The sequence below is a fragment of the Cupressus sempervirens genome, chromosome 6, assembly GCF_028749045.1.
Source record: "Cupressus sempervirens isolate cs-2001-9-10 chromosome 6, ASM2874904v1, whole genome shotgun sequence".
Taxonomy (NCBI): Eukaryota; Viridiplantae; Streptophyta; class Pinopsida; order Cupressales; family Cupressaceae; genus Cupressus; species Cupressus sempervirens.
In genome coordinates, this window is record NC_143123.1 from 684,729,316 (window position 1) to 684,741,087 (window position 11,772).

The window sequence follows — 11,772 nt, forward strand, 5'->3', positions numbered from 1 at the left end:
AGGTGATTTCATGTAACCCTGAATCTCAAGGACGAAGGTAATATAATTTGGAACAGATACCATGTTTTGTCCATTTGATTTCGGTTTGTTACATTGATAAGAAGCTAGCAAGGCTCTGTAAACAGTGATTTGATTTACAAGCCAGCAAAGAATGTTTTTTCATCCCTACGAGGGTTTTCCATTCAATAAGAAGCTAGCAAGGCTCTGTAAACAGTGATTTGATTTACAAGCCAGGAAAGAATGTTTTTTCATCCCTACGAGGGTTTTCCATTCATGAAAAATAGTGTCATTTGATCTTGCATAAGCACTATAGACCTTGTTAAGTTGATTTTTTTTTGCATCACTTCTTGGGGTGATTTCTATATACACTGTTTAATTTTCAACCATAAGCATCTTTAATTGAAAAAGAAGTTTTGCACTTAAAACATTTATACCCTTTAGCTCATCTTTAGACATTCCTCACACATGTAAGGCATCTTGCAAGTCAACATTCATAGTACTTCTATCTCTCCCATAGAGAAAGATGTATGGAAATCATCAAGTCCATATTTGACGCTGTATTGCCAATGCTAGTTGGAACAATTAGATTGTCCCGAGATTCGGGCAAACATGAAAGAAACTAGATTCACTTACCTTCATTATCTAATTTAACTTATTGATTCAAGTTGACTTAAAATCATATTAAATACATTTGAATGAATTATAATAGATTACCTCTCTTTCATTTTTAAAGAATACAACCTCATATAAAGTTATTGACGAAGTTTTAGATTGATAAATGTCATGTATGTTAACATCCAATTTTTTTGGGTCTTAATTAACAACTAACATACTCATCGAAAATTTGTTATTACTTTGTTTCATAGAGAGTTACATCAGTCATGTTCACGTGAATGAGATTACTGTTAAAATCAGTTAGACAAAATTTCTTAACTAAGAATTCAAAATACCATTAATAAATTTATCATAAAAGTTAAAATCCACATGCCGTGAAATTTGAACTGATAAATTATTATAAGAAGGCTTTTGCAATCACCTAGATTAGTCCACAAATACTACTATAACAAAATCATATGACGATTATCATTCAATACTATTATATCAAAATCAAGTGTTGATTACCATTAAATACCACTATATCAACTTAGGGTGTCACATATTATTGTATCAATTAGGGCATCGATTACCATTGAATCATTTAGGGCTTTAGATACTATTGTATCAATTAGGGCTTCATATACTATTGAATCAATTAGGCCTCTCGATATCATTGAATCAATTAGGGCTTCGGATACCACTGTATCATTTAGGGTTTCAGATACACTATCATTCTTTTCCTTCCAATTGCTTAACTGTGGCAATAACTCAAGATTAGAAGCTATGCTCATATTCGATATTCATATGAATGAAAAACAATCCATAAATCTATCTCTTGCATCTAGGTGTAAAATAATTGTAACAATGAAATAACTCAATTAATCTTATCTTCTTGCATATACATTATAAAAGTAACAATACTTTTTTTCGACAACAATTGAACGTATAACTTATTTTTGTCTGTTGTACGTCTGACAACTTGGGGAGAGGCGAAACATTGTCAAGGGCTTTACCACCCAACTTCGGACCTTAACTTATTCCCTACACAATCTCCAACAAAAAGGACCCTCTCTACTTGGAATTAAACTTGGATCATCTATCATCTACTGAGCATCCTCGTATCTAAACACACCATTCGACTTGATAGTAGGGATTACAATAATAGGATCATGCATGAGTTATTTAAGTGTTTCATTAAATAGTTATTCATATCTGATTTCATTCTTAGTACTTGTAGGTTATCTCCACCTCTTCACTATTTCAATGACTTCTTTGTCGGTGAATTCTAGGTGCCTAAAAGATTATGATCATTTTATTTTATTTACACCTCTTCACCATTCCATGGCTTCTTTATCAGTGAATTCCTCGATGTTTGTAAGATTATGAGCATTCTAATATTACTTACACCTCTTCACCAATTCTTCGACATCTTGTCGGTGAATTCGTCAATGTTATAAGTATTTTGATTATGTTTGGAAAAATTATGATAGCATGGCATTGATGTTGATTCACAATCAATCAGGTTTTCTATAGCTACCTTTTGAATTCATATATGATGTAAATCACAAGGATACAAGATGAAGATCTTCAATGATCTCTGTGTAATGCAGGGGACCAACAACAAAGTATTATAATTTGATCTCAGTCTATCAATGCCTAGACAACTATGGATGGATATTCAATTCAGTTTAGAAAGGAGTTTGGAAAACATATTTTGTTCTATTCACAGTCCTATCATTATGTACCGACTGCAATCAGACATTATACTTAGTGCAAAATCGAACTATGAATTACAAATGCTTTTACTGTATTTCATTCAACCTTGGAATGACTAGCCGACTACAAATGAACTTAAAACTTAGAAAAGAAATGGTAAAGTATGACATGCGATTGTTTAAAATTCGTGACCTGTGATCAAGACGTGGCTCCTCTTGCCTTGACCAGAAGTCCTGCTAGCTACTAGCTCACCCACTAATTGATACTAGATCTTAGACTTCAGTCATTGGTAAAATAAAGAGGAAATAAGGAATTCGAGATTGAGAAGACAAAAGTTGGGGAATGTTCGACTGAGATGTCTAAGCTCGACTTAATATGAAAAGGATCAAATAAATAAAAAATTGACAACATGGGCATGAAAGCCTAGGTCACACAAATGGAAAAGATAAACTTCCAAATATTTATAGATGAATGATGAGCTACTTGATAAGAATCTAATGATTGGTTTCAGATGCTTATGATCTTGATTAGATGTATGATGATCTTGCATAGTATATCATGTTTTTACCCTTTGACACACTACTATACAAATATAATACACATGCGATGTTGACATTACATATTCAATTGTTGTATATTGTTTTGGAGATATTCTATCATGAGATGATTATTCTAATGAAATGATGTGCATGAAGGCCAAGGTTACATAAATGGAAAAACATGGATTTATTAGGATTTTGTGTGAAATTGTTTTGTTATTTCCTAGTTCTTGTATAGTAGGATATGATGACTCTTTAGCCTTATGAAGAATGAGAGTTACGACTAGTTCTAAAGACCTTGGATATGAAGTTTGCAAGCTAATCTATTTTTCAATCAATGCATGGGGGGTTTTGTTTATTCAACCAAGTCGTACCTCATAAGTGAAAGAGATTTGAATAGAGTGTTGAGCACTGCTAGTGAGCCCATAAAAATGTCTAACTTCCTACACTCTTAGTTATGCTCCTCTCTTTGTGAGAGTTGCACAAGTCTTCAATGATTCTACCTTGTTGTTAAGCTTTGGAAAAAAGTACATTACAAAACTAGGAAAAGTATGTTATACATATTAGAAAAGAGACTACAAAAATAATAGACTTAACTTCTCCAACTAAATCCATAAGTACCTGTAACTTTAGAGAAAACTATGATGACTTCTTGAGTGTTGTTTGTTGGTTCTCAATGATCATTTTGTTGAGGCCTATATTGTGCTTGCTATTGTATTAAGGTTTCTATTTAAAGGAAACGGGAATGAGAATGGTGGAGTTAGTGTTATTGGAAAATGGAGACAGTTTGGTGTTTGTTGGCACTCGAGGTTTGGCTCTTGATTTACTATTGATTTGGGACCTTTTTATGGCTCAAGGTGGACTTTCTTTTGATCTTGGATTTGTAGTGGATGCTTCACTTTTCATGTAGCCATAGTCTTTTCCTCACCATGATTTTTGTTAGACTGGTAGCTCTATTATTTGTTCTTGATGCTATGAATGCTTTTATTGTGCAAGGACTCACATGCCTTGATCCTATTATTTATTGCAAGTTCTCTATGCTCTTGCAACTATTTGTGGATGAAATTTCCCTTAAAGAATCTCGGCCAGATTTGTGCTTATTTCAATTTCTCAAAGTTGAGTGTTTGAAGGGAGGGAGCATTTTTTTTCCCCTTGCTTTAGTTGCCCTCCTGTATTTAGATAAGTCTCTCTTTTGCCCATGCTTTTTGGTAGTGATCCTCTATGATCTCATCACTCGATTTAGTTGGGACACCCTCATCATAGATGGAATTTCTTTGTTATTTCCCACTTCTTCTTCTAGAGTAGGATATGATGACTCTTCAACCTTATGGAGAATGAGAGTTATGACTGGATCTAAAGACCTTGGATACAAAGTTTGCAAGCTAATATATTTTTCGATCATTTGGAGTGGTAATTATGTTCGATGTGGGTATTTCTTCAACCGATGCATGGGGTTTTTTGTTTTTTCTCCCCCATCCAGGGGCTATGTACCTTGTTTGGTATTTTCTATGGTGTTGTGGCTCCTATGGTAGTTGGTGCACCAAGTCGTACCTCATAAGTGAAAGTGATTTGAACATAGTATTGAGCACTGTTAGTGAGCCCATAAAAATGGCCGACTTCCTACACTCTTAGTTATGTTCCTAGCTTTGTGAGGGTTGCTAGTGGGTTTTGTTTGTTCTCCCTCTTCCAAGGGCTATGCACCTTGTTTGGTATTTTCTATGGTGCTAAGGCTCCTATTGTAGTTGGTGCACTAAGTTGTACTTATGAGTGAAAGAGATTTGAACACAATATTGAGCAATGCTAGTGAGCCCATAAAAATAACTGACTTCCTATACTTTTAGTTATATTTCTCTCTTTGTGAGGGTTACTTGTGGGTTTTGTTTGTTTTCCCTCTTCCAGGGGCTATGTACCTTATTTGGTATTTTCCATGGTGCTATGGTTCCTATGGTAGTTGGGGCACCACATTGTACCTCATAAGTGAAGAGATTTGAACAGAGTATTGAGCACTGCTAGTGAGCCCATAAAAATGATTGACTTCCTACACTCTTAGTTATGTTTCTCTCTTTGTGAGCGTTGCATGGGTCTTTGTCGGCGTAATTAAGTATTTACAAATTACACTTTACTTAAGTTTACTTAGGATAATGTATTTTTATATTAGTTGTCATATAGATACCTAAGAGCTTGCATTCTATTTGAGCACATATTGTCTCACACCTCCTTTTGTGAGATCCACCTTTGTGTTCTTATTACATTATCATCCTCTCATTGTTGCACATACTTTGTTACACAATGGAGGATAATCCACCTTTAGTGGACATGTGATTCCACCTTGTGTGGTTGATAGCTTATCTTTATCACAATTCCTAGCTATCATGCATTGCCTATATATTAAGGCATATCTATAACATAATTGTATATTTGATTATCCATTATTGATTGATAATCATTGAATCAAGTTATTTAACTATAATATCATTTTCTCTCTTGTGTTATCTATTGAGCTTCTCGATCTTGGCATTTCATTCTTTTTCTTAGGAAAATCTTTACATGGTATTAGAGCCAAAAGAGCATTCATTGCATAGATAGTGGAGAGCTTTTTGCTTCTTTTTTGAAAGGGCACGATTTAGATCTAGGATCAACAGTTTGTTGGAGCATCTAGAGCAAGATTTGACCTCACCATATAGTAGTTGGTGCACAAGTCATACCTCATAAGTGAAAGAGATTTGAACAAAGTATCGAGCTCTGTTAGTGAGCCCATAAAAATGACAGACTTCCTATACTCTTAGTTGTATTCCTCTGTTTGTGAGGGTTACTAGTGGGTTTTGTTTGTTCTCCCTCTTCTAGGGTCTATGTACCTTATTTGATATTTTCTATGCTGTTATAGCTCCTACGGTAGTTGGGGCACCAAGTCGTACCTCATAAGTGAAAGAGATTTGAATAGAGTATTGAGCACTACTAGTGAGCCCATAAAAATGACTGACTTCCTACACTCTTAGTTATGTTTCTCTCTTTGTGAGGGTTGCATGGGTATTTGTTGGTGTAATTAAGTATTTACAAATTACACTTTACTTAAGTTTACTTAATATAATGCATTTTTATATTAGTTGTCGTTTAGACACCTAAGAGCTTGCATTCTACTTGAGCACATATTATCTTACACCTCCTTTTGTGAGATCCACCTTTGTGTTCTTATCACGTTATCATCCTCTCATTGTTGCACATACTTTGTTACACAATGGAGGATAATCCACCTTTAGTGGACATGTGATTCCACCTTATGTGGGTGATAGTTTATCTCTATCATAATTCCTAGTTATCATGCATTGCCTATATATTAAGGCACATCTATAACATAATTGTATAGTCCATTATCCATTATTGATTGATCATCATAGAATCAAGTTAGTTGACTATCATATCATTTTCTCTCTTGTGCTATATATTGAGCTTCTCAATCTTGGCATTTCATTCTTTTTCTTACGCAAATCTTTACATGGTTTTAGAGCCAAAGTAGCATTCATTACATAGATAGTGTAAAGCTTTTTACTCCTTTTTTGAAAGGTCATGATTTAGATCTAGGATCAGTAATTTGTCAGAGCATCTAAAGCAAGATATGACCTCACTATAGTGTCTGGGTGGCTGTTCTAATGAATTTTGACTATAAATATACCTATGTTAGGTACAAGTCAAATTTGTGGCAAATATTTTATTGAAAAACTAGACTTGGAATCCCAATTTACAATTTGGCTTTTTATCAAGCCGTCAATGCACGTGGGATTAATCCCACGAGAGATTTTCTCATTTGAGATCTCGGCAAGACCCTTGAATGATCTGATTTGCAGTGAACATCCCCATCAGATCACACAGACATTGGAGGCAATTTTGTTTTGGCGACATTAAATTTTTTGTTTTGTTTTGCCTGATTGACACCTAAATCACTTGGGCAACACCCCACACTTGCGAGCTCTATCTAGTCACAACAAATCCAAACACAAGATACACTACCCGATCTTGCATTGAATTCTGAGTGTGGCACAGTCACAACCGATCAAAGAGGTCATTAGATTTACATGGGACACGTCAGACTACCAACAACTATTCAAAGAATACAAACTCCATCCACGCCAAGACATGCAACGTGGGACTGCTCTATTTTACAGACCTTGATTTTCCCACTTGCAACTTGTGGACATAGTTAAACCCCACAGACAAAGTACCTTCAACATTCTAAATAGACATTGTGGCTGATCAGATCTGGTCATCGGCATTAGATTTCTGAACTTTACACTTTCCACATGGCCAACAATGAGACTCATCGTTGCCCACGATAGATGGACTAGCACTCCCGATCTACAATCTTTAGTAGACATTTGATCATCCTAGTCGGCCTCGCTGTGATTGCCTATTTGCTATGTTTCATGGGGTCTGAGCATTATAGGTACAATCGCCGCCCTACTAAGGATAGGAGCTGAGCTTCCATGATCCAATCAACAACGCCATTTAGATCAATTGTCACATCATGGGAAGACAATTTTCCAGCCTTTTGGGACATGGAAGAACACTTCATGTACAATGTAAATATGAATTTTGGAGTGCAAAGAAGTTGGTTTTCTATTTTTAATGCTTTGCCCTAGGCGAGATATGAGGTACCTGACTAGGAGCAATTTGAGTAATAGTGGATGGACGGATGACTCAAAGCATTGGTAAGAGGAATCAAAGGGCACGGAGGAGAAGAATGGAATTTAAAGAATGTGTTCTATGAAGGGTTTGGCAAGTTGAGTCAACTTGCTAAGGTTTTGTGCTTCATGAAGTCATCATAGTTCAAGAGAGTTTGAAACCCTTGTTATTAGGCCTATTTATAGGAAGGTATTGTACATATGTCTTGGGGGTCTAGACCGCTAAAAATCTTTGAGAACTTTGAAAAGGGCATCTAAAGGTGTGAATTGTTTGGGGGCTTGTTTTGGAAGTTTTTGAGCTATACCACAAAAACTAGATTAGGAGGCCTAATTGGGCCTAAAAGGCTAGTAGCCCAATTTCATAGGGATTCTTGAAGTCGACAAAGAACACAAATGTTGTGGTAGAAAATCCATGTTCAGTTTGAATGAAATGAAGGGAAACAAATCCTATCGATCCAAGATGATGAAGGTGGTAAACCTCCAAAGGTTGGGCGTGAATTCAGTGGATTGAGGTTACAAGAGGTCAAGAAAAGTATTGCACTTACTAGTGAGGTTTATTGAGGAAGGGGAGTAAGAAATACTCCTAGGAGTTAGGGTAGTAGAGAGTTGTAAAAGAGGTTTAGAGAAGCCTAGCTAGAGTCCTGAGTGAGAGGACCTAGAGAAAGACTAAAACCTGCCTATCAAATTAGTATCAAAGCCCTTAAAGATTTGGTCCAGGACATAGTATGGTGACCAATGTAGAGTTGGCCAATGAAATTACATAGTTGAAGGATGCAAGTAGACTCCTAAAGGAAGTCCTAGAGGCTATGGAAAAAAAACTAGATTAAGTGGCATATATGACTAATAAAGTGAGACATGGTGGATGAGATCCTTGAATCAAACCCTCTATTGTGAGAGGAACAATTCCTCAAGGCTATAAAAGCTCCAGGAGGGAAGGAATTAGAAGGTGTTCCAATGTTCAATGGTAAGATGGAACCAGAGTTGGTGATGGAATGGATAGAAGGGATGGAAAACCACTTTGAATGTGAAGGCATTACTGAGGCTCAAAAGGTGAAGGTGGAAAAGTTTAGAATGAGGGGACCGGCCCTAACTTGGCAAAAGTTTCTCCAAAAAGAAAGGGAAAAAGAAGGGAAGAAACCTATAGCTTCATATAAGGAAATGGAGGCTAATGTAAGAGAAAAATACTTACTTGAAGACTAAGAAATACAATTGCACAAGAGAAGACCAAATATCAAGCAAAGAGGTTCGGATATAGATGTGTATATAGAGGAGTTCCATAAGTTTTGTTTTAGGTCAAAAGTGTAGGAAGATGAAAATATCAAGGTGGATAGATACCTTGGTGGGCTTAGATGGAGCATCCAAGAAGATATTAGTCTCTTGAGTCCAACCATAGTCCATAAGTGTTATCAATTGGATCTCAAGGTAGAGGAGAAGAATAAGAAAAAGCAATAAGCTCATCCCAAGAGTAGGGGTAGGGGAGAGACTCAAGGGGTCGTAGATAGATTTAGTGGTAGAGGAGGTGAAAATTGATCTCAAGGAGAGTCCAAATGGACTGAACAAAACATTGATACAGGTGGAAGAGGATTAGGTAGTAGTAGAGGAAGATTTGGTGGTTTTGGAAGAGGATCACACTTTACTAATATGAAATGCTACAATTGTGGGCAATTAGGCCATCTCGCCTATACATGCCTTGATAAAGCATCTTCCTCACAATAAAAAAAGAGAGTGTCTTATGTTCTAGAAGAGACAGTCAATGTCAAATCCCTTGAAATAAACCTTGAGAGTGGAAAAAATCTCATATTTAGGAGGGTGTTGATCATGGAACCAGTGAAAGAGGAACCCAAACAAAGGAGGGAACTGTTTAAGGTAAAATGTAAGATCCTTGACAAGGTCAACAAAGTGATAGTTTGAGGGTCTACAAATAACATCATATCTAAGGAGGTTGCGTAGAAGTTAAAATTAACTAAGATCCCTCATACACATCTGTATAGAGTTACTTGGTTGAACAAGGGCCAAAATGTCCAACAAGTGTGGGTTGAATTCTCAATAGGAAAGTACCAAAACAAGATTATATTTAATTTTCTTCCCATGGATACTTGCCATTTTCTCTTATGTAGACCCTGCCAATATGATAGAGATGCTATCCATAAGGGTAGGAGGAACCAATACGCTGGGCTCAAATACCTTATTGATGAGTGGAAAGGAATTCATACATGAGCTCAAGAGAGGAGTGGGATTTTCCATTGTCCTAAAACCTAAGGAGAAAGAGAAGAGAAGACAAACACTAGTACCTATAGAAGTCTAATCATTGTTGGATCAATTTAGTGACATAATTAGTGATGGAGCACCTGCAACATTACTGTCATGTCCCCTTTTCAAATAATTAAAAATAATAATCTTTGCTAAGGCAGGCAGGCCCAAAAAGGTGAAGTTTTGGAAAAAGGGGATAATCTTTGGAAGCTAATGGACTAATAAATAAAAATTATTATTAAAATATGTTTTATTAACCCCTCTTGGACGTGAGTTAGGGTTATGCCCTCTTTTAAGGGGTTTGAAGGCATTTTGGGCTGATTCCAAAACTTGATTTTTGCTCATTTCTTTGTTGTTCTTCAGAGGCTGCCAAACCTGTGGAGAAGGAGACCCAAGAACGGGAGTTTGCAGGTTTCTAGGAAGGCTAAGGATGGGAGTTTGAAGCCATTCCATGTGCATGCTCATGCAAAGTTTTTCTTTGTGCTGAACAGTGCAGATTTGTGGGTTTTTGGGTGTGTTTTTTTGTAAGAGTTTGGTGTTTCGGTTGAGTATTTCATATCAGTTTGGGTTGCTGCTGTATTTCAGACTTTTAGATGTTAAAATAGAGCTGAATATATGTATTTGGTTGTGATTATACTTCTGTGATAGATTATTAGTGTTTTTGTGGTATTTTTGGGCTATTCTGTGTTGTTTTCGGGAGCCTGAAGAGCATTGTTTTTATCCTCCGTTTGGGAGCTGTTGTGTAAATGTTATATAGATCTGGAAATGTCATTTTTTAGGCTGTTATGCTGCTGAAATTTCTATAAAAAATGTCCACTTTTAGATTTATTGATAATATGTGAAGTTGTGAAGTTTTTGGCACTATTTCCGGCATACCCGATTTGGGGTTTATTGAGAAATTGGTGGATCTTTGAAATATTGGTTGTTTGATTTTAAAGATCTGATTAGAGGCTTGGAATATCATATAAAATTAGAGAGAGGGACATTTCAATTACTGCCTTAGAGAGCTATTAGTCATCAAATTGACTTTGTAATAGAAGCATAATTGCCAAACAAGGTAACTTATAATACGACACCTGAACATAACAAGGATATAGAAAGATAGGTTCAAGAACTCCTTGATCAAGGATTGATAAGGTGTAGTATTAGCCCATGTGCCATTCCAGTGGTTTTGGCTTCCAGTAAAGGAGGTAACTGGAGAATTTGTACTGATTCTAGGGAAGTACATAGTATAACAATTAGGTATATATTTCCTATTCCTAGAATAGAGAATTTGATGGATTTTTTAGGGGAAGATAGGTACTTTTCTAAGATTGACTTATGAAGTGAAAATCACCAAATTAGGATGAAAGAGGGGGATGAATGGAAGCTAGTCTTTAAAACCACATTAGGCTTATAAAAAAATACTCATGAGTTGACCATGAGAAGTGCCTTTACTAAGCCTTTTGATGCATTTTTAGAAATGTTGATGTTGGAACTGTGAAGAACCTCCTTATAGCAATATCGTGAGAATGCTCGAAATAACAGAATACAAAGTGATAGCAGAACTCAGAATGAATCTACTGATCGCAGGCCACTTCGAGGGGGTAACCTCCTTTGAGCAAGCTCAATACAATAAATTCGTCCGTGCCCATCAAGGGCCTCAACCTATTCTTATATACTGGGTACGATCTAGAAAAGTAATACTACCTATGCATGTGGGATAATAAAATATACTCACGGGACGACTTACAAAGCATATGCGTCCAACAACACTACTCTAACAAAATAAACAGAAGGAACACACAGGTTCCTAACATCCCCTCTCCCTTAGAAAAAAAGCTTTGTCCTCAAAGCTTAAGGTGTGGAAATTGTTGTTGAATCTGAAGAAGGGGTTCCCAGGTAGCATCCTCTGGTTGCATGCCATGCCACTGAATCAAGACCTCAGAGATGGAGCGAGAGCGAAGCTGGCGAGTGCGCTGGTCAATGATTGCCACCGGCTCCAGGATAATGGA